Raw genomic sequence first — 23,650 nt, 5'->3', positions numbered from 1 at the left:
TAGCAGATGACAGTAGAAGTCAAAGGACACTAAAGTTCTTGTGTTTTTAAACAAGAAGGCAAAGTTATGAAGGTAAATATTGATGTGATTTTTACGTATCAAAATTCATAGTAAAACAATGGCAACTGTATTAGAGTAGGCTCACTGCCTTACAAAATAGGTCCAAAATCACAAAATGGCCAAACCACAATAGAAATGTATTTCTTGCTCATGTGACAATACTAGGCAAGCAAAAAGAGGTCCTTGGAGTGGTTCTTCCTCCACAGAGATCGGCTTTCTGGGCTGTCCATTCTTTTCCATCGGTTTGTATCACACTGTCCTAATTACTAAGGTTTCAAATAGTTCCTGATAATGGTCAGATGAGTTCCTCCTCTTAGTTTTCCTTTATTTAGCAGTGTTTTGACTGTTCTTGCTTCTCTGATCACCAACAAATATTTTAACTTGTCGAGTTCCACAAATACACCTTTGGGGATTTTCACTGGAATTCCATCAGCCTGTATATCAACATCTCTACAATACTGAATTTGGTTCTCCATAAAGATGGTATTTTCCCTCCATTATTTGCACTTCCTTTGCTTCTTTACAATGCAGAATTTTGACTTTCTCATTAAAGACGTATTTTTGGTCATGTCTATCTTATGATGTGTTATACTTTTAGGAACTACGATTTTATTTTTAAAATTTCTATTGATTGCTATCGCATATAAATACAATTGCCTCTTGTAGGTTGTGTTTTTTTTTTAATACAACAAACCTGCTAAATTCTCTTATCAGTTCTAGATTTTTTGGAGTTTTCTGTGTAAACCATAACATCATACTTCATAGTAGCTAACCAATAGATAATTTTAAAATGGAAAACTTAGGGGTGCCTGGGAGGCTCGGTTGGTTAAGCATCTGGCTTCAGCTCAGGTCATGATCTCATGGTTTGTGGGTTCCAGCCCTGCGACAGGCTCTGTGCTGACAGCTCAGAGCCTGGAGGCTGCTTCAGATGCTGTGTCTCCCTCTCTCTCTGCCCCTCCCCTGCTCGCACTGTCTCTCTCTGTCTCTCAAAAATAAATAAAAAACATAAAAAATTTTTTAAAAATGGAAAACTTAAGAAATAGAAATAATAACATTCTGTGTAAGTATATATAAAGAATTATCAGAAGAAACGTAAAAAGATTAGAAAGAAGTTGCCTTTGAGAAGCAGGAAACGTGCTTGGGAGGAAAGGGCAGGTGACTATAGTCTTTCAGTTTAAGACTAATCATTCTATTGTATTTTTCAAAACACCGTACTTATATAAAAATTTAAATTAAAAAGCAAGTGCTGGGATGCCTGTGTGGCTCAGTCGGTTAGGCATCAGACTTTAGATTGGCTCAGGTCATGATCTCCCATTTTGTGGGATCGAGCCTTACTTCGGGCTCTGTGCTGACAGTGCAGAGCCTGCTCAGGATTCTCTCTTCCTCTCTCTCCCCCTCCCCACCCCTCTTTCCCACTCATGTGTGCACGCACGCGTGCTCTCTCTCTCTCTGAAATAAATATTTTTTAAAAAGCAAATGTTATGTTAGCTATCTTGACAGGATTTTGGATTACCCAGCTGTGTATGCATTTGTTAAAACTCAGTGAATGTACACTTTTAAATTCACATATTTCATGGTATATACATTTTACATTAAAAGAAAAAATTGGTAAACAAATACTGAATTCAAATTAACAGCAGGCATGCTGATGTCTGTAATTTACTTTGAAATCCTTCCAAAAATAAGGTGGATCAGCGAATGGGTAGAAGGATGGATAAATATGTGATTAAACAAGTGGTGGAAAATGTTGATGGGAGACCCCAGGAGGTAAGTGAACAGGGGAGTTCACTGTAAAATTCTCTCAGTTTGAAAAGTTTTCTTATGTTTATTTATTATTGAGACAGAGAGAAATAGAGCATGACTGGGGGAGGGGCAGAGAAAGGAGGAGACACAAAATTTGAAGCAGGCTCCAGGCCCTGAGCTGTCAGCACAGAGCCCGACATGGGACTTGAACCTACAAACCATGGGATCACGACCTGAGCCAAAGTCAGACACTTAACCCACTGAGCCACCCAGGTGCCACTGAAAAGTTTTATAATGAAATATTGTAATAATTTTTTTAATCCAGTGCTAAAAATAAATTCAAGAAAGAACATTCTGTCTAGTGTACCAGCTATGTAAACTTTGATCTGAAAGTGCCACTCGTTTCCCAGAAGCATTCTGTAGCCATATGAGCCACAGATGATAGGTCAAATCAAAGAGGGCAGTGACACAAGAAGAGTGAGGGCAGGCTGCTATTTCTTGTTGGCGTTCTTACCAGTTTCCCTGCGGGGAATATGTGTGGTTCAGTGTTGAATATTTAATCTCCTAACAAGCTTTGTCCTCTGGTTACGAATATGCTTATTGTCACATGTTCTTCTATCTCTTCGCTCCAATTGAATTGTAAATTCATCCAAGCTATAGTTTGTAAACTCCAGGGTCACATATCCAGTAGTTCATCAATATCAATTTTGCTCTAATACACTACCCACGGAGGAAAAGTAGCTCTCTGGAATGATAGAGCTAGGAAAACTGTAAACTGGATTGTCAGGGGAATAGAATCATACAATTTTCATTACAATGGCTCTTAGGGCTTGGATCCAATCTGGTCATTCTGTAGATGAAGAAACTGAGGGCAAGAGAGATTAAGTGACATATCCAGAGTGATTTAGCTAGTTAGTGTGGTTATCTCTGGATATTTTCTTCTGTAGGCCCATTTCAAGCTATGAAATAAGCTCATGGGATGTGAACACATATATACGTGAATAAATAGCCACCCTTTCCCCAAAGAGGCACTTTATTTGAAAGGGACTATGGGACTTAAAGGACTATGGAGACCCTATGTAGCCCATCTGTGGGGTGAAGCGGGAACAAAAGAGCACACTCCCCATATTCAATTTACGACTTCAACGAACAGTATCTGTGATTATGGCACTGACGCAGGCAATGTTGCAGACAATTCTCAAGCACACTGTGCAAAGAAGCCAGGCACAGAAAGGTCACATACAGTCTGATTCCATTTCTATGAAATGTTCCCAATAGGCAAACCCTATTTTGGGGACAGAAAGCAGACTAGAGGTTGCCAGGGGCTGGGGAGAAGGTGAGTAGGGGTGACTGCTTACTAGATATGGGGTTTCATTTTGAGGGGATGAAAATGTTTTGGAACTAGATAGAGATGGTGATTATACTACATTGTGAATATACTAGATGCCACTGAATTGTTCACTTTCCAATGGTTAATTTTAGGTCATGTAAATTTTGCCTCAATAAGAAAATAAATCTCTAGCAAGAGTTAAAAAGCAAATGTGGCAAAATGTTAACAATCAATGGGTCTAGGTGCAGGCCATTGGGAGTTTCTTGTACCATTCTAGCAAGGTTCTGTTAGATTTAAAATTTTTCAGAGTAGAGGGCTGAGAGCAATAAAATATCTTGGAAACACTAAGAAATAATTTAGTGAGATTGCTAAATTGAGGCAAACAGCTGCAATCTGAAATTAGCTATCATTTGATCACTGGTCTGTCAAAATAGGAACAACTATTACCTCCTTGGCCAGTAAGGTTCCCAGCAGTGAAAATTACTTTTGAGGAGAGTCACAAGCCAACATCGTGTCACGTGGGAGCCTATTAAGATTCAAACTTCTGAACAGCAGTGCCTAAGAAAAGTTTATTGGATCCCTCTGAACAGGTGCTGTTAAAAGGTAGTTTAACTGAAAGACATGAGCTTTTGGAACTAGGTGTGTGTATTCTGGCTTTGTCACCATCAGATGAGGCTGACACATCTACTGATCGCTAACAGCAAGAGTGCAAGTGGACCAGGGCCCTGGGTGGCTCAGTTGGTTGGGCATCTGGCTTCAGCTCAGGTCATGATCTCACAGTCTGTGAGTTCAATCCTGCGTCAGGCTCTGTGCTGACAGCTCAGAGCCTGGAGCCTGCTTCAGATTCTGTCTCCCTCTCTCTCTGCCCCTCCCCAGCTTGCACACTGCCTCTCTCTCAAAAATAAAATAAAAACATAAGGAAAAATAGAGTGCAAGCTGACCGAGAGTGTCACAGGAGAAACAATAGGGGCACAGGTGACCATCCTGACCCTTGCAGAGTGTCCTGAGACTCAAGTGTTAATGTAGAAAAGATCATCCTGCAATCTCACAACATCATCCCATCCTGTAACTTCATAAAGATGAGAGAAGATGGCTCATCTGCCTCTATTGCACGGCAGGTCGGATAGAGTTAATGCCTCCCTGGCTCCTTACAGGTCCACAACCTCACTCTAAACTCCCCATCCAACCATCTCTCAGGCCTGAGACCACAAATCGACATGTCTCCATGGGTGAGAGCCCACTTGTTTGTCTAAGATGTGCCAAACGAAGTACACAAAGATCCAGAAGGTTGGACAATAGTACGAATATACTTAACACTACTGAAACGTATACTTAAAATAGTTAAGATGGTAAACTTAATGTTCAGTACTTTTTAGTAAAATAATAAAAGACACATAAGCCCCAAGTTTTACTTTTCATGCAGCAGACCTTAGAATTACTTCCCTTTTGTCTCAAATGGAGGTACACTGCCAATCTTTAAATCCTGATACAGACTCCAGATGAAATATGATCGATTCCCATGGAGGAAAAAAAAAAACCTAGAAAAACACTCTGGCCTCTGCACATTCTTTGTTGAGCAAGAAAAATGGACAGAAGAACAAATTAATGGCAGGACATTAAAAATAGAAGAGAACTATTGATTCGAAGGTGCTACCTCAAGAGATAAGTACCAATAAATATTGTCGAGCAACGGTCTCCATACTTCAGACGATGATGTGAACTAATCTATGCTCCTTAGGGTTTACTCATGCTTTTGAGATGCAATTTATCGTTTATGTAGACACAGCTTTGGGACTGAACAAATCATTAAAGGGAAGGAAAAGGTTCAGTTCATAAATATAACTTTTATAGGGTGACAAATATAAGAATGCTCTGCTTAAATGAGTTCTTTGGTGTGTGTGTGTGTGTGTGTGTGTGCAAAATTTTGCGTTTTCCCAGAATTTTTATCAAGCACACAAGAACAAATTCATGGCCAATCAACGAGGCCTAATACAATCTTTAATATTCGTCTCCTACAAGCTGATTGTTGAGAGGATAGAGCTGGGCTGACCCACTTGGTAGCCACCATAAACACAGGGCTCTGGAGTACTTGAAATGAGGCTAGTCTGAATTGAGATGTGCCTTAAGTGTAATATAATCATTGGATTTCAAAGACTTTATATGAAAAAAAGAACATACACTATTCCATTAATAATGTTTGTACTGATTACATGTCAAAATGACCATATTTTGGATACATTGGGTTAAATAAAATATACTATTGAATTAAGTTTACCTGTTTCATTTCACTTTTTTAGTGTGGCTACTAAAAAACTTAAAATTACATTATGTGTTTAGCATCATATTTCTAGTGGACATTGCTATAAAGACTATTTGTATTTTTGATCCCATTCTCTCTTTAAAAAAATCTTTTTAGTGTTTATTTATTTTTGAGAGAGAGAGAGAGAGACGAAGTGTGAGTGGGGGAAGGACAGAGAGAGAGGGAGACACAGAATCCAAAGCAGGCTCCAGGCTCTGATGTGTCAGCACAGAGCCTGATGTGGGGCTCGAACTCACTGAACATGAGATCATGACCTGAGCCCATGTTGGTGCTTAACCAACTGTGCCACCCAGGCACTTCCCCATTATCTCTATAAATGTGTTCGTGTGTTGTATGTAAACCTATACATGTGTGAATAATATATTTTGATGATCAAAGTAATGTATGTTCTCTTTTAAAAAGTGGAATATGGGGGTGTTTGCGTGGCTCAGTTGGTTGAGCATCCAACTCTTGATTTCAGCTCAGGTCATGATCCCAGGGTCGTGGGATGGAGCCCCACGTTGGGCTCCGTGCTGGGCGTGGAGCCTGCTTGAGATTCTCTCTCTCTCTCTCTCTCTCTCTCTCTGCCCTTCTTCTTTGCTCATTCTCACTCTATTTCTCCCTCTCTAAAAAAATAAAAAAGTAGAAGATGTAAAAACCACTAAGAACGGAATACCCGGAGATAAACAGTCTTCCCTCTATAATTACAATGTCTGTTTAAGCATGACTTTTATGATCACAACCACAATTTATATTAAACATTCCACTGGTAAATGAGTTTATACAAAGTAGTGTCAGCACTGGAGCTGATGCAGATGGGCCAGTAGAAATTGCTTTTGTTCATCAGAAATTGTTTCCCAATGGATTTCTCCTCCATTTAGATTAATTTGGTTGGAGTAAGAAATGCAAAAATGTAATTCATCGTACTTGGCCTTACACATCTCGGAGATGGCGTGGAAATGACTATATCAGTTACATAATGAAAAGTGATCTCTGGCTAAAAAACTGCCAAGGATCAGAGAAAAATTACACTGTCAGCATATCCACAGGACTGAGTTGAAGAAGCAAGCATCTTAAATAACATTGGACTTGGTAAAATGTTGCCCGGGATTTTTTTTTGAATGCAGGAATTATGATTTTAAGAAATTAATTGTTGTCTAGCTGAAAGTTGGTTAGAACAGAAGTTTGGCACCTCAGTTCCGGCTGAGGTCAATACTGCAGTGGTCAGATGTGAAAGCGAGCGGGAGGCAAAACCCACTACGGGCAGGCACTCCAGGAGAAGCGCTCAGGTTCTGCGGCTCTGGGACCCTCAGCCACAACAAGGTTATCAAAAGAGGTCAGGGTGTGGAGGGGAGGGGACTTGTGAAGAAGAACAAGTCTTCCAGTGCTTGCCGGGATGGGAGAATCACACCCTCCTTCATGTTTAACCCGGTTTGTAAGAGACGTCTGGAGGGCCGCTTGGGAGCTCTGGAAATTTTTTCCTGCAGAGATACAGAGAAATGGGGCCTAAATCCCACCTACGAAGGTCGAAGTAGAGCGCTGGGGCCCGGGGCAACCAGAATACCACTGAAGGGCTGGCCTACTAGGTGTGGAGGGGCTAGTGCTGGATGAGCTTGAAATCCAGACTTTGTCAAGTCAAGGGATATGAGCGTCTCTCTGGGATCTGATGAGGACCTTGTGGCTCATCCTGGGTCCTGTCCCTTGGGACTCCCTAGAGGGAAGAGCGCAGAGTTGCAGCACTTCCATGGAAAGGATATAAGGAAATCCCTTCAGCTGTTACAGAGACTGACTGTTGCCTTTTAGCCAAATGATTTGTAAAATTTTTGTCCAAATCATTTACGTACACGATATAACCAATACACTGACTCTTGTTGTCATCTAGTTATTACACTACCATTTTTCCCAGTCTCCAAAGTTCAAAAGCTCCTCTCTCTCCTCAGGCCCTGGATCCAGACAGTCTGCCCGTGTCCCCCTGTGTATTTCTAGCTGCCGATCTTTTTTGCTCCTGTACTCTTTCTAGGCTTCCCGCATCGGATACCTCAGACGCCTGCACGTCTGGCCCTGGAATGGTTCCCAGATAATCCTTGTCACCTTGCTTCCTCCCACTACGCCATCACCCTGCTCTCATGCCACCTAACACATCTAACATATCACTACCAGACTCGCTTTCCAAACTGCAGCCTCTGATCATGTGGCATTCCTATTTTGAAACCTTAAGAACAATGGTTTGTAATCCCAGAGCGACAGGTTACCTGGAGAGCAGGGGCATGGTGTGGGCAATGATCAGACTGTGAGGGACTTACAACCATACCTACACCTTTCCTAAGACATTCTGCACCTTCCTCCTTTCCGTGTCTCCCTCCACCCCGAAAGAATTATTACCGATAGGAATATGTTATCTATGTGGCTAGTGGAGAGGCAGAATCAACCAAGGTTGTATCAGATAAAGGTAACAAAGGTTTTATAATAAATAAGCCTTGAATATTCAGTGGATTTATTTCTCACACTCACCACAATCTACTAGGAGTGCTCTGCTTGAACAGCCTCCTATGCGACTCTTCAGGGACCCAGACTCTTGCCACACTGTGGCTCTGGCCTCATTTGTGAGGTGGATATAGTGAAATTATTTTTGTAAAGGGCTGTTGTAATGGTTGATAGGTGAATGTATGCTTGGTGCACAGGGGCTCTTCCAGATTTCCTTCCCCTTCCCCTTGCTAGCGGTTCCCTGGTAGGTCAAGTTAACTCTATTGATAACCTGTCAATTCACCACACTGGGCCAGTTCTGGGCATTTTGAAATGTGAAGCTAACCTTTAGAATCTTTTCGCCTTGCCATTTATTTCTCTCCTCTTCTAGCCTGTCCTTGATCCCCCTTCCAGGGTATGGAGGCTCTTGCTCTCAGTCATCACGGCTGAGAAAGCACTGATGCCTTCACTATCTCCCCCACCCAATATTTCTTCTTCCTCTGCACTCCTACTATAACCCCCAAAAGGGTGAGATATATTTTTTAAAAAACTAAGGTTGGGGCACCTGGGTGGCTCAGTCGGTTAAGTGTCCAACTTCAGCTCACGTCATGATCTCACAGTTCATGGGTTCGAGCCCCGCGTCAGGTTCCATGCTAACAGCTTGGAGCCTGAAGCCTGTTTCAGACTCTATGTCTCCCTCTTTGCCCCTCTCCAACTCATGCTCTGTCTCTCTGTCTCAAAAATAAACAAACTATAAAAAATTTAAAAAACAAACTAAGGTATTATTCTTCTCTAAGTAGTACCTTTACCATGTTGCATGATTTCTATAGATAGACGCTTTCAGGACTTGATAGAAGGAACAGTCATCACTGGAGGGGTTTCAGGCATGAAAATAGATGAAGGGGGAGAGATTTGGGAAGGTGGATACCGGCAGGCTTAGGGGCTTAACACGACATTATCCATGTGGGTACATGACAGCTCTACCTCTCATTCTATTCCTCTTCTTTTCTTCCTTTTACCCTGTGCAGAGAAGTTGGTATAAGCAGACTTTTTCTCATAATAAAATCACTGTCTTAAATATTGGACCTAAGAATATTTCAGAATAAATGCAAAAAATTTTTATAGAGGTAAGGATTTTAGAGAGCATTTCTTCCAAGTATACTTAGGTGGGTAATATTCATTCAGTCAGTCTTCCAGCCAGTCAGTCAGTTATGTGTCCAGTGCTAACCTTGTTGTGGAAGTTTTAAAAGATAGCCACAAATTCTTTGACTCCTCCATAAATTAGTAGGGTCTAATTCTCCCCTTCTACCATCTTGAATCTGGGCTGTCTTTACTTGGAAGCAATAGAATGTGTCGCAAGTGATGTTATGTGACTTCCAAGTCCTTGTCAGAAACAGCCTTGAAGCTTTCCCCAGTTCTCTCTGAATCCCTGCTCTGCAGACTCTTCCTGTGGGGACTCAGTCACCATGCTGTGAGAAGCCCGGGCCCCAGGGAGAGGCCTGATGTAGGTAGTCCGTGGAGCCCCAGTGGCTGACAGCCAGGATCACCTGCCAGACTTGCGAGCGAGCCATGGCAGATGTCCAGCCCAGTTGAGGTTCTGATAACTGGACACAGACATCTGAACACAATCGTGTGAGAGACTCAGTGAGAACCATTCGTCTGGGTCTTCCCTGAATTTTTGACCCACAAAGTGGTGAACAAAAAGAAATGGTTGTGTTGAGCCCCTAAATTTGCGAATAATTTGTTACACAGCAATTGATAGCTGGAATATTTGTCATGTTCATTTTTCTTTCATAATCTTGTCTTTTAGAAAGGCTTAGAAGTTTTGTCTCTAGCAAAAGCAAAAAGGCTCCTGGGCCCAGAAGATGTCAATATCCTTTCAAAACTTTCTTCCTCAAGAGAAAGAGGCAGGTTCCAGTTGATTTTCCAAAAACATAGTCCTTGATTTCAAGTTTTTACCTTCCTTCCAATATCTCAAAGTAGTGATCATGAAGTAACTCAATACCCTCTTGTTCTCTCAGCAGTCATACTAGGAAAGGAACACCTAACTTCAAATGAGTAAGATAGTGTTTGAATGTCCTAACAAAACACGTTTCAAGAGAAGCTAATTAGGTTTTCACTGAGGAACCCACCTAAGGTGTTAGATTTTTTTTTTGACACATTTTGAACATTCCTGACCTGTGATGAAGCAGAATATATCTTGCCAGCAGAGAAATTTCTCTTAAGAATAAGAATTTTCTAGGGGCGCCTGGGTAACTCAGTTGGTTATGCGTCTGACTTCAGCTAGGGTCATGATCTAATGGTTCATGAGTTTGAGCCCTGTGTGGGGCTCTGTGCTAACACCACAGAGCCTGGAGCCTGCTTTGAATTCTGTGTCTCCCACTCAGTACCCCCCTTCTCCCTCAAAAATAAATAAACATTAAAAAATTTTTTTAGAACTTGTGTATTTTTAAACAAGGAAAAAATGGGAGAAACCATAGTGTCTTTTAAAGTTCCGAAATTTACAACTGGCTGCTGATGTCCCTTCCAAAAATACTTTTTATTCTATATTTTTCAAAACAAGTCTGACCCAAAACAAAGGATTTTGACAAAATAGAGTTCAGTGAAAGAAAAGAACAGAACATGAAACTATGCAGCAGAAATTTTCATGCAGGAGAATCAAAGTGAAAGAACGTGACCACGATGCATCCCATTTATATGTGACAATTTACAAATATGGAAACTGGATTTTAGCCTAATTAAGATATGTGACTCCTCACACTTCTAGTACAAATACATGGATTCAGAAATGTGATTTCATTAATTAAACCATAAGTGTCTTAAACCAATGTGCATTTCTTGTTGGATATTATATGAGAGACAGCACACATTCTGTCCTCAGGAAACCTAACAGTCCGGGGCACCAGGGTGGCTGGCTCAGTTGGTTAAGTGTCCGACTTTGGCTTAGGTCATAGTCTCACAGTTTGTGAGAAAAAGAAAGAAATAAAGAAACATATAGTCTAGTGGGGTAAACAGCAAGTAAAAAAATAAATTACCTGAGTTTAATATGTATAAAATTTTTATGACATTGCCAGAGACATAGTATTATGTACCTGCTAAAATAGTAAGTAAATATCCATTCATTTGTTTATTCAACTGATATCTATCTATCTATCTATCTGCTTTGGAATTGACATTATGAGGTTTATTGCAAGAGGTTTCTCAATGAGATCATGGAGGTGAATGTTTAAATTTTTTTGCGCTTATTATTTTCTCTTTATCATTGGTTGAAGCAAATTGTTTATGATGTGTTTTTTAAAACTGCAGTACAGTTGATAAATAGATATTTCTTGATCACCTTCTACATGGTGGGTATAGTGCAAGATACTGGGAATAGAGCAGTAAACAGAGTTCATGTTCAGAGAAGAGGACGGCTATGGAACAAGCAGCAAGGAGAGGCATCTTGGAAGTATTCCTGAAATGCTCAGAAAGCAAGAGAAGACTGCTGGCTCCAGGTGGCCAAAGGCTAGGCCAGGCCAGGCCCAGGCTAGATGCACTCAGCAGCATTTACCCCAAGCCACAATGAAAATCTAATGTATAAAGTTAAACTTGGCAGAGGCTTGAAGGCCAGCAAGGCAATTAAGATCTGCCCCCAAATTCCACACTGGACCAGAGGGAAAGGCCAAGGACAGAGAAAAGCACCGGTCTTCATGCCTTGGCTGTCACAAGAGAGAGCAAGAGGACAGTGGAGTTGGGATGGAAGAATAGGCATAGTGCTTGAGGCTCTTTGGTGTAAGATGGGGTTTACCATCCACAGCACGAACAGGTCTGGACCAAGACATGCTGGAGCTCAAGGAAGACCAAGAATTTGGTCCAGACCTCAAATGATAGCCTTCCAATATTAATCCAATAGTTATTTAGTCAGGGAGCAGAGCTGGCACCAAAATAATTTTTTCATTTCCATTGTCTACTTGGCTGGAATGGGACCAATGTATATTTTGATGGTTATAGAAGTAGTCACATGCAGAGATCTGAGTTAAGTGGTACCATATTTCTGATTTCCATTAGGAATAGTATTGCCCTTATAGATTGGTGCTCAGAGCACTCATCCAATTGGCTTACTTTTCTACTTGGCTCTGAGCACAAAGGATCGCAGAATAGAGGTGTCTGCTGGCTGCCCTGGTGTGAATGGCCAAGGGCTATTGTGTGTGTATGTGTGTGTGTGTGTGTGTGTGTGTGTGCGCGCACGCGCGCACGTGTGCGCGTGGTCGTGCACATATGTATAAAAATGTATCTATGGGGGTACCTGAGAGGCTTGGTTGGTTGAGCCTCTGACTTGATTTCAGCTCAGGCCATGATCCCAAGGTCATGGGATTGAGTCCCACATCAGGCTCTGTGATCAGTGTAGAGCCTGCTTAGGATTCTCTCTCTCCCCCCCTGCCTCTCTCCCTTGCTCCTGTGCACTCTCTCTCTAAAACAAAACAAAACAAAAAATGTATGTATGTATGTGTGTGTATATGTGTGTGTGTGTCCCTCCTCTTGAACAAGGTGGATTCTGCCAGGTTTGGAAATACAGCAGAAAGATTGGTCTTATGAGTATCATCTAAGTTTTACCACCTAAGAGTTCAGAACTCTAGGGGCACCAAGGTGGCTCAGTCAGTTAAGCATCTGACTCGATTTTGGCTCTACTAGTGCGAGCGTACTTGAGATTCTCTCTCTCTCTCATTCTCTCTGCCCCTACACTGCTTATGCTCTCTCTGTCAAAATAAATAAATTTAAAAAAAACCTTTAAAAAGTTTAGAATTCAATAATATTTATATGTCCTTTTCTCTTTTTCTTCAAACCTCAGAGTCCGGATTTAGGAGTCTGCAAACACGATAAAGCCATGTCTCTGTTCCTTAATGGCGGTGAGATCCTAGGCAGGTTACTTAACCCCATTAAATGGTAGTTTCCTAGTCTGTAATACGGGATAGTGATATTAACTCATAAAATGGTTATGAAGATAAAATAGCACATTGAAAGCACTTAATGTGATTCCTGGGTCATAGTAAGCACTGAGTAAGTGGAAGCTATTCCTGTTAAAGGCAAAGTACTAAGCAAGGGTTGTGCACAGCCCAACACCACGAGAACTACAGCTTATGCTCATTTTACATTATGGGCAAAGTCTATAAATAGAGAGTTAAAATATTGAGCGGGCCATAGACTTAACTAAACTGATCCACTTAAAATGGTCCATCATTTGCTACTTTACAAGGTACTCGAGAGCTAGTCAATTCTCTTCCGGACAAACAGATGGCCTTTCCTCATCTTAAAATAGACAGGATGTCTTTGTGGACCCACGCTGATCTGGCTTAAGAACCCAGGCATTTATTATTTCTACATAAATTAATAATTCAAAATAAATTTTCTAAATAACAAACTTCCATTTCGTTAAAAACAAGAGTCCACTAATGGATGCCTCTAAATTTAGCGACTACTCCAGATGTATTATCAGTGGGTTTTTGTTGTCTCCCTCATAATGCACACTGATGGCCAGACATTGACAGCATTGGATGGTGTCAGATGCAACTGGGCGCCAATCCAGGACCACCTTCTTCCCGGGCTATAGATTCTAACACTGTGATCGTGGACTTTTAAGCCATTAATTAGCAATGAAAAAATAAGAGTGCTCTATTCTGACATCACTAGTTTCAAACAGCCTAAAGAGACATCATAGTAGGATGCCTTCCAAAATCGATGAGCTCAGTCGTTGATGGGAGTAACCGAAGAAAATGTTCAGCACAGCTGAGATAACCAACTGTTCTTTCCTGAGCTACTCATGAATTCTGAAACAGAAGTTCATTTGGAGTTTTTTTGTTTTGTTTTCTTTTGTTCTTTTTATCTGGAGTGGGAAATGCTTCTAACTCTCTCAAAGCAGAAAGTCCTTTTTTTTTTTTTAAGCTCCCATTGCCTGACATCACCAGGTTCCACTTGTCCATTGAAGTGTTGTGGTTAATTGTTATATTGATTACCAGGCTTCCATTTCTACATTTGGAGGGACGAAAAGATAGTAACTACATATTCCTTTAAAATGTATCGCCTTTCCTCCTTCCCTAGCCCCTCCACCAACTACTACTCCAACTTGGCAATTCGGAGAAGTCTCATGAACATCTGTCTGCTGTCACCCATCTGCAGGGCAAAACCATTTAAAATGAGGGAGTTTGGCCCGTGCCTGAATGTTAGCTGGCATGTTTCGGTTGGCTTGGAAGGCAGGCAAGGCACATGCACGCTGACGGCAGGGAGGCAAGAGGGAGCTGGCGAGAACCCAAATGCAAAATGATGAGATGTAGGATCAGGACCAGCAGTGAGTACAAATGAACCTCCTTTCTCCCGTGTCTTCCAGCGGGCAGCATGGCATGACTCCACGGCCGATATGGGCAGAGGATGTGAGGGTGAGCTGAGAGGGGCCACCTGTATGCTTAATGGATAGATAGAGCCATGGGCACTGTGTCACCCTCTGGGCCAGCCTGTGGCGAGATGGTGGATGCGGCTCCCCTTCCTTTTATTGTAACTATTGAAAACATAATCAGTGGTCTAGGGCCAGCTATATAATTTGCTAGGCCTAGGGCAAAACCAAAAGGCAGGGCCTTGGTTCAAAAAGCAGAAGAAAAGTATTGGTTAAGTCCTGAAATATAAAATGTGTCCTTTGCTTGCTAGTGCGCCCTCTCTGTCTCTCTGTCTCCCTCTCTGCCTCTCTCTCTCAGTGTTTAGTCTCTATTTGAGGTCACACTAAACATCCATGGGCACCTGGAGACCCCATTCTGTGATGAGGTGCATATGCTCCACTGGCTGTCAGGTTCCCCCTCCCATCAGTCACCGGAACCATGTGCAGTGCCCCAGCCCCAGCCAGAAAGCCAACACCCCTTCCCACAGCCTGTGACAGACCCTCAAGGGACTGTGACTTCCATACCTGGATCAGGGGCAGGCTAGAGGCTTACACCTACCATATTGTCTGCTGAACCCATCACAGTGCTACAGTCCAGGGTTAGCTTGGCTCCTGCAATGCCCTCCCTGAGGCTCCATGTGGGGTACATGTCCAACCCTGACATTTCTGCACCTGTGCCAGGTACAACATGGGTCTTCCTCTCTCCCCCAGTCCCTTACCCTCCTCTCCCCATACCATTCCAGCTCTTTCCCGCAATGCTACCTGGACACTGCCAGGGTAGAGGGTGACAGCTTTCAGAGGACAGAGAGGGGAGGCCAGGAAGGGCTGGGGCTCCAGAGGGTGGAGGAGAGGGGTGGTCAGGGGACCCACTGGGGCAGGTGGGGAGGAGGCAGGAGGTAGACTTGAGGTGGGCCAGGCTCCACACCCTGGCATCCCACATGCTTCATTGTCCCATGGAACTTCACTCACACACAAAAAATTCAAAGCTAAAATGATTAAGAATGTCAATGTGACAACAGTAGAACATTAAGCCACAGTCAGGGCCCTTCTAAGCACAGGGCCTGGTATGGTGGCACTAATCAGACACCCATGGAGCCCCATGGGCTGTAGTCTCCAAACATGCCCCCAAAGGAAGTCCTCCAGCAGTGACACTAATTAAATCCCCTGACTCATCAGCTAGCAGCCAGAGCTGAAACTCAGAGCTAAAAAATACTGGGTCCCAGCACAGCTCCATTTTCTTTATACTTATTTATATGTTTCATCTGCTTTTGACTTTCTACATAAGTGGGTTTCTTGTTTGCTTAATGGAGAACAAATTCCCAGCATGTATGGACTGTATCTTTCACAGCAGAATTTTAAAAGTCTGCACACCCCAAATTCATACTTCAGGTCCAAAGCTTAATCTGGTGAGAGTGAAGGGAAGAAATCATCCATTGACAAACTTCGCAAATGTTTCGAGTACTCTTCATGCAGAATTTTCTAGACCATAATTAACTCTTTTCATATGCCTTTGAAATGGGGAGCTTTGGGTTTTGAGTGCATTTGGTTTACAGAAAGTTTTGACAATTCCAAACCTCCAGCACATCTGCTGATTTCCTAGCCCAGTATTCCAAGGCAGGCACAGCACTAGGACCCTGGTAGCTGCTGCTTTTATTTCCGTCCACCCCTGTGTCAGTGTCTACAAACATCCCCCACACCCTACTCAGTCTCAGGGCAGAGCCCCTTGCACTCTCTCAAACACCACCATTCTCTCAGTCATTGTCAAAGGCATTTTAAAAGCATTGATTGGATGCTGTGATAAGTAAGTTATGGAATAAGATAAATCCCATGTTGTTCACCTACTGCCTACCTCTTATCTCTGCATTTGACAGTCGACTGTCCTAGCTTTCAAAGACAATGAAGTTGACAGAAAGAGAACCTATATCATTTGAAATACAACATCACATTGCACAGAGCACATTTGAAATACTCTTAAGACAAAATACATTCATTTCCTGCCTTGTAAAAGTCATTTGAACTTAGCAATGTTATACACATTTTCTGGGAATTTGTTTAATTAGCATCACTGTGGTAATGAAATGCTTGATACTATTTTGTGAAATTACCATGGAAGTTGTTTCCCTAAAATGCTCTCCTGGTATAGGGTGCCTTCCTTCACTTACATATCCATTCATAATTTAGAACCAGAAAGGGTCATACAGTTTTGGGGAGCTATTCCCTCATATGATGTTTCTCTGTCATAGTGTGTGCCACTCGGGTACAGCCACCTAACTTTTCTGAACGTCAGTGTTCTCATCTGTAAAACAAAGGTAAGACTCAGCCATCCCACAGTTATTTTCAAGGTCTAAGAAAACAACACAGTTAAGATACACTGCAGACTCTAAAACCCAGTTCAGTGTAAATGATTCTCCTTGCCCAAGGTCACACAGGGTATTTTTTTAATGTTTATTTTTGAGAGAGAGAGAGAGAGAGAGAGAGAGAGCAAACAGGTCAGGGGCAGAGAGAGACAGAGACATAGAATCTGAAGCAGGCTTCAGGCTCCAAGCTGTCAGCACAGAGCCTGACATGGGGCTTGAACTCACGAACCACAAGATCATGACCTTAGCCAAAGTTGGACACTTAACCGACTGAGCCACCCAGGCGCCCCACAGGGTGTTTACATCAAACTAGATGGGATACGAAGAGCCTGATTCCTGGTCCCATGCTCTTTACACTATGTTTATAGAGATCTTGAGCCATGAAGAGGGACAGTTCCTTATCACCCACTGCTTAAGCTCTGCATCTGTTTATCCATCCATTCATCCATCATCCATTCATTCATCCATCTGATCCACAAATACTTATTGAATGTTCCTGCTCTCATGGACCTTATGAAGTAAAGTAAATGTATCAATCTTAGAGAATGATAAATGAAGATATAATATGGAGATATGGAGAAAAACAAGTGGGATGAAGGAATATAGTGGGGGTGCGTGTGTGATTTCAAATAGGAGAGCAGGGATGGCCTCAGTGAGTAGGTAATATCTGGGCAATGACCTGAAGGAGGTGAGGGAGTAAGCCACGCATGTGTCTGAAGAAAGAATCTTCCATGCAGAGAAATAACATGGCCAAAAGCTGAGAGTTTACTATGTGAGATGGAAGATGAGCTAGCTAAGAGGCCTAAGATAGCAACTCTGTGGGTCTGCCTATGAGACCAGAAATCTCTGATACTTACCCACGTTGCCTATTCTGGGTGCCAAAAAAAACCAGAGCGTGAGGCAAGGTTTAAATGCTAATGTTTTCATGGGAGGGAAAACCCAGGGCAACTGAAGTGAGGACAGAGAAGAGTGAGATTCAAACATAAGATGATACCTGTGGCACAAGCTTCCCAACAAACTGTGGGAGAGACACAGCTGGATTTCTCATGCACCCCGTCGGCCCCATGGCTAAATGGAAGAACTGTGTCTCATTACAGTCCATCAGAGGGGACATGGATGGGGAAGTCATCTGCTGGCTCTCGGCCGCTTACCATCTCCCCATCAGTCAAAGTTTGCCCCACAGGCATTAACCTCCCTCTGCTTCTACATATAAAATCATATAAAATCTGTGCACTTTATTATACGTAAAAATAAAGAGCATTTGGGGCACCTGGGTGGCTCAGTCAGTTAAGTGTCTGACTTCAGCTCAGATCATGATCTTGTGGTTTCTGAGTTTGAGCCCCATGTCATGCTCTGTGCTGAGGGTTCGGAGCCTGGAGCCTGCTTCAGATTCTGTGTCTCCCTCTCTCTCTGCCTCTCCCTCTCTCATGCTCTGTTTCTGTCTCTATAAAGAATAATAAACATTAAATATAAATAAATAAAGAGCATTTACTTCAAACAAACAAAAACAAAAATAGAGTCTGTTTCTTTAGTCTAGGTCCCAAAATGAAGATGATGTGCAGCAGAGCGAGCAAGGAATAGACTGCTGATCCAAGCCACTGAGATTTTGGAGTCAGTTTTTTTTGTTTATTTATTTTGAGGGGGAGGTGCAGAGAGAGTAGAAAAGAGAGAATCTTAAGCAGGCTCCACACTCAGCACAGAGCCCCACACAGAGCTAGATCCCATGACTACAAGATCATGACCAATATAAAGAGTTGGACGGCGGGCATCTTGGTGGCTCAGTTGGTTAAGTGTCCAACTTTGGCTCAGGTCATGATCTCGCAGTTCGTGGGTTCGAGCCCTGCATTGGGTTCTGTGCTGAAAGCTCAGAGCCTGGAGCCTGTTTCAGATTCTGTGTCTCCCTCTCTCTGTGCCCCTCCCTTATTTGCACTCTGTCTCTCTCTGTCTTAAAAATAAATAAATATTTAAAAAATTTAAAAAAAGAGTTGGATGCTTAATCAACTGAAGCTGCCCAGGCACCCTTGGAGTCAGTTTTTATTGCACTATAACCTAGCCCATCTTGACTGACACAGCAATTCATTATCCCATTAGCACATTCAAGGATATGAGATGTTTTCCAGTAAAGAAATCTGTTTAACATTATTAAATCCATTATTTCTCAAACTATTTTGACTATTGAATCTTCTTTCCACAGAACACCTTAATGTTATGGAAGTAGTCCAACAAAACACAATCTGTACTATCTTATTCAAGGAGATTGGGATGCATACTCTTTTCTAGAATAATTAAAATATTTCTAGCTTTTAACAGTTTTGAGTACCAATGATTCACATTAACATTTATGCCCAAATTATAGACTCCTGACCTATTACTACCCACTCCCTCCTGACCCAACACCCCTCTAATATCCCTGGGACTTCACAGGACAAGTGTCTTACAGGTATTCAAGAAAGTATTTGCGCACATTCTTCTGAGCCATCCATGTTGTCAAGGACCTAGTTCCTGACGGTTGCCAAGTAGGCACCTGTTTGTCTTCTGTGAGCTGTCATTCTCCATCGGTGGCCACTCCAGCCCTTCAGTGCCAGTGTTCCATGGTCATCTGTGGCAGAGTAGGGCTGGAGAAGCACGACTGCTTCTTGGGCCCAGCATATCAGAGAGTCTCTGATGAATGGAATCCCTTCTGCTTTTGACCCTGACCCCTTTATTTCTAGAGTCTCAGAACCCTCATCCAATCAGGCACAAGGCACATACCAGGCCAAGGATTTGTGTCCGTTTGCCCCCTTTTCCAGGAGCCTTTCCTCTTCTTTTTGCCCCCAAATGAAAAGCACCTCAAATTAACTCAAGTAAGACCAGGATGGCAGAAATCCTTTGCCCAAGGGAATCTGCTGACACTGACTCCTGGTTTGGGACTCAGTAGGGATGCCTTGCTCAAGAGGACCCTCCATGCCCTTTCTGAAGCTCCTCAGTAAATCAGTGCACAATAATGATGGGAGTTGGAAGCCATAACCCTTTTGTCATAAGGGCACTGAAAGTCGGTGATTGTTCTCATCTCCAACTTGAGAGCATCAAACAATAAGGCTGAGGTGGTGAGCAATGTTCCCAGGCTCTGAAGGGAGCCAAGGACCTTTTACAATATTTGAAAATCCAGAACCATCTACCAGGAAATCTTTATAATTCTTCCCACCACAGAAGCCATGTTGGAATTCTGAGCCTCAGTCCCACTAAGTCATTGTGGGAAAGACTTCAGGTGGTTAGTGGTGAGTCTATGACAGAGAAAGAGGGACACAGATGGGAGATGTGATGGGAAGAAGGAGTCGGGAATAAATCTGATTCTGAAAATAGCTTGAGATTTAAAATACAACTGGAAATAAGATCTGGAAACAAATCCACTAAATCATTGATGAGTAAATTTGGTAATTAAATCAACCTAGTTACTTTTAATATGATTTTCCCCATAGAATAATCAGCAGAACTCTAAAAAAAGTGTTTGCCAAAAGTTATCTCATATTCAATTATCTCTAATTCTGTGCCATGCATAGAGGAAGAGAAGGAAAACAGAGGCTTTGACTTTGTGGCTTCTATTTATCCAGTGAGGTGGCCAGGTTCATGACCTGGGACAAGGAGGGGAACCATTGTCTTGCCTGATACAGAGGTGAATTTTGTGGCTGTTTTGATTATAATTTTTGATCGAGTTTCAAAAGTTCTTCCCTATGGAACTTACTTGAAAGAACTTGGCTGAAGACATCTGGAGTGATGAAAGTTTTTTTATAGGCGTGCTTCTTAAGCAAACAAAAGTTAGTGCTTTGCCTGGCAAAGCCTCGCCTTTGTGACAGTGGATGAGGTCTTTTTCTGTCAGAGGCAGAAGTGGGATAAATGGGGCATTGTGGATTGGGCTCTTCCTCTCAGATATGTAGTGAGGGTGTGCTGATTGGTTGCATCCACAGGTGTGCAGGAGTGGTGACAACTCTGAGGGTAAGCCATCTCTATTGAAACCTTCCTAGAAGGGATTGCCCTTTGGCGAAATGTCATGTGCTTCTCACCCTAGACCTCAATTTCCTCATTCTTGAAGGTTTCTACAGAAAAAATTCATCTCCTGCTTTCACTTGCTCTCCACACCCCCTTATGTGGGTGCCCCAGAAGATGCAGGGGCGAGTGAGCCAAGGACACTTTGTTCTGATGCCTCCTACCAACTGTACCTTCATGCAACACTCATTAGTCACTCTGCCTTTGAACTCCTGTCTGGAGGGGAGAATGAGCACACTGAACCCATCTCGAATGCCTGAGTGAGTTGATTATTTTCTCTTATTGTTATTAAGTCATCAGGTCAGCCTTTGTGATAAGAAGTGGAAAAACACCGAGGGACTAGAGACATCAACAAGTTACTCTTTGATTGCCTGGCATGACTTCTTTCCCTTAAATATGCACTGTTTATGTGAAAACATTTACACAAATCTCCTAACTCTAGATACCATTTGATCACCCATAGTACCCTTTCAAACCGGGAATCAATTTCAGAAAAGTGCACATGACCTAAAGGTACAGCTCACTGAATTTTCAAGACTTAAACACATGCTGTGACCAGTAACCAGATCAAGAAAGAGGATTTCACTTGTCCGCCAAAGGCCTCCCCTCATATACTCCTTCCAGTTATAACTCTTACCCCTAAGGGTAACCGATAACCTGATCACTAAGAGTAGAGATTTCTTTCTGCCTGTCTTTGAACTTTCCATAATAGGATCACACAGCATGTGCTCTTTGTTCCTGACTTCTTGCAGTCATTACTTACATTTGTGAGATCCATCCTTATTACTCCATGTAGTTGTAGATTATTTATTCTCATTTCTGCAGAGCAGTACAAATACAGTAGAATTCATTTCTCCATTTTCCTGTTGATAGACACTTAGGTAGTTTTCAGTTCAATGTTTATGACAAATAGTGCCATAATAAACATTCAAATTCAACATAAGTATATATTTTTGTGGGGTATATGCCTAAGAATTACTAGGGCATAGGGTAAGCATATATTTGGCCTTAATAGATACTGCCGAACAATTCATTCATAGTTGCCTCCTCTCCTAAAATGGACTTACAATGATCTTCTACTTATTGTAGGATGCGGTATATTCTAGTGGTGAAGAGTTTAGATTCTGGAAGTAAACTTTCTGAGTTCAAATTCCAGCTTCGCCATTTAATAGGGTTGTTACCTTGGGCACCTTTTCTGTGCCATCTGTAAAATGGGGACAATAGATCATCTACTTTAAAGAGTTGGGGGTTAAGTGAGTTAATGCATCTAGAACACTACAAATAGTGCCTGGCACGTAGAACACTGCCTGGCACACTCTGTAAATGTTAGGTAGTATTTTCATTCAAATGTATTGAAATTAATTACCACTAGTGCCATAAGAGAGTTGTGTGTCTTACTGCAAAAGAGAAAGTTTCAGGGCACATGGCTGGCTCAGTTGGTAAAGCACATGACTCTTGATCTCAAACTTTGTGAGTTTGAGCCCCATGTTGGGTATAGAGATTACTTAAAAATAAAATCTTAGGGGGCACCTTGGTGGCTCAGTCACTTAAATGTCCAACTTTGGCTCAGGTCATGATCTCAGAGTTCATGAGTTTGAGCCCCACATTGGGCTCTGTGCTGAGAGCTCAGAGCCTGGAGCCTGCTTCAGATCCTGTGTGTGTCTCTCTCTCTGCACCTGCGCCCTCGCCACTAGCCGCTCCCCCCACTGCCTCTCTCTCTCTCTCTCTCTCTCACTTTCAAAAATAAATAAACATTAAAAATTTCTTTAAACAAAATCTCATAAAAAAATAGAAAGTCTTCCATATAACCTGGAGACACAACCAGACAAGTACCGCAAGAGGGTCTGTATGTAGGAGTGCGTTAGCAGTTAGCGTGTAGGATCTCAATCTCTGGCTATGTAGATCAAAGCTCTTTCTTGGGAATTTGAATGTGCAAATTAAACCAGAACATCAGTGCTCTGGAATATTATAGAAGAGTGCAAACCATGTAATAGAATTGATATAAATAACAGTCTTTGCTTTTATTCATTTATTTATTTGGCTAGTGAAGGTAGGAACACCTCTCCTATTAAGCTAGCTGATCTCAGCTTTAGTGAATTTCTTACAAACTCTTACAAATTCTTACAAATGTTTACAGTCTAGCCCCAGGCAAACAGTGTTTTAGAAATTGACATAAATATGGATGTCAACAAATAAGCATGGATTCAGAAAATATTCAGTGGAGGAAGGAGAAATGATAAAGAACGATAATAGAGGAATCGCAGTGTAGGAAGTTTAAAGATGCAAAGCTGAACCTTGCTCCAAGTATTTGGAATTTGAATTTCTGGCCCAGCCACTTTTTAGCTGTGGGGCCTTGTCCTCTCTGAGCAGATGTTTCATGAAAGATGGGAGCATTAGTAGACCTCAGAAAGAAATGTAAATTGAAGGAATTAATGTAAATGATGCTTGGCAAGGAGCGTGTCCTGAGTAAACGGCAGGTACCCTCCTAATGCTATGATGTTGCTGCATAACGGGCATCCCCCCACCCCAGTCTTAGTGGTTTACTAAATAAAACAGCACTTACTGTTCCCGATTGTGCGTCTGTGGGTCAGTTGCGGCAGCTCTGCTTAAGGCTGTGAATCAGACACAGGCCTGGTCCGGGTGTGTCTCATTCTGAAATCAGCAGCTTCCCGGCGCATGCTCTTCAGAGGGTAGATAACAGCAGAGATTCGCAGTACCTTTTAGCATGTTGGCTCAGAACATGCTCTTGGCCAGAGCAAGTCGTAGTCAATGGGCTAGAGAAGCATAATCTACCTAGTGAAGCCTAGCACAGTGAAGGGAATAAAAGGAAGAATTGTGAGTAAATAATATATTCTACGACACCTTTCTTTTCTCCAAAATGCCAACAGAGGAGACAAGAGGGGGTAGGAAATAAATCGTTGGTTTCCATAGGAACGCTGGATCCTACCTTATTTGTGAGAGCTCGTCTGGCC

General features: G+C 42.3%; 1 pseudogene; it reads right to left on the bottom strand.

Moving 5' to 3' along the window:
- Positions 1-23,378, bottom strand: part of LOC115283865 — a 78,835-nt pseudogene extending 55,457 nt beyond the window's left edge.
- Between the last annotated feature and the right edge of the window lie 272 nt (positions 23,379-23,650).

The sequence above is a fragment of the Suricata suricatta genome, chromosome X (genome assembly GCF_006229205.1).
Source record: "Suricata suricatta isolate VVHF042 chromosome X, meerkat_22Aug2017_6uvM2_HiC, whole genome shotgun sequence".
Lineage (NCBI taxonomy): Eukaryota > Metazoa > Chordata > Mammalia > Carnivora > Herpestidae > Suricata > Suricata suricatta.
This window is presented reverse-complemented; position numbering and strand designations above follow the sequence as displayed.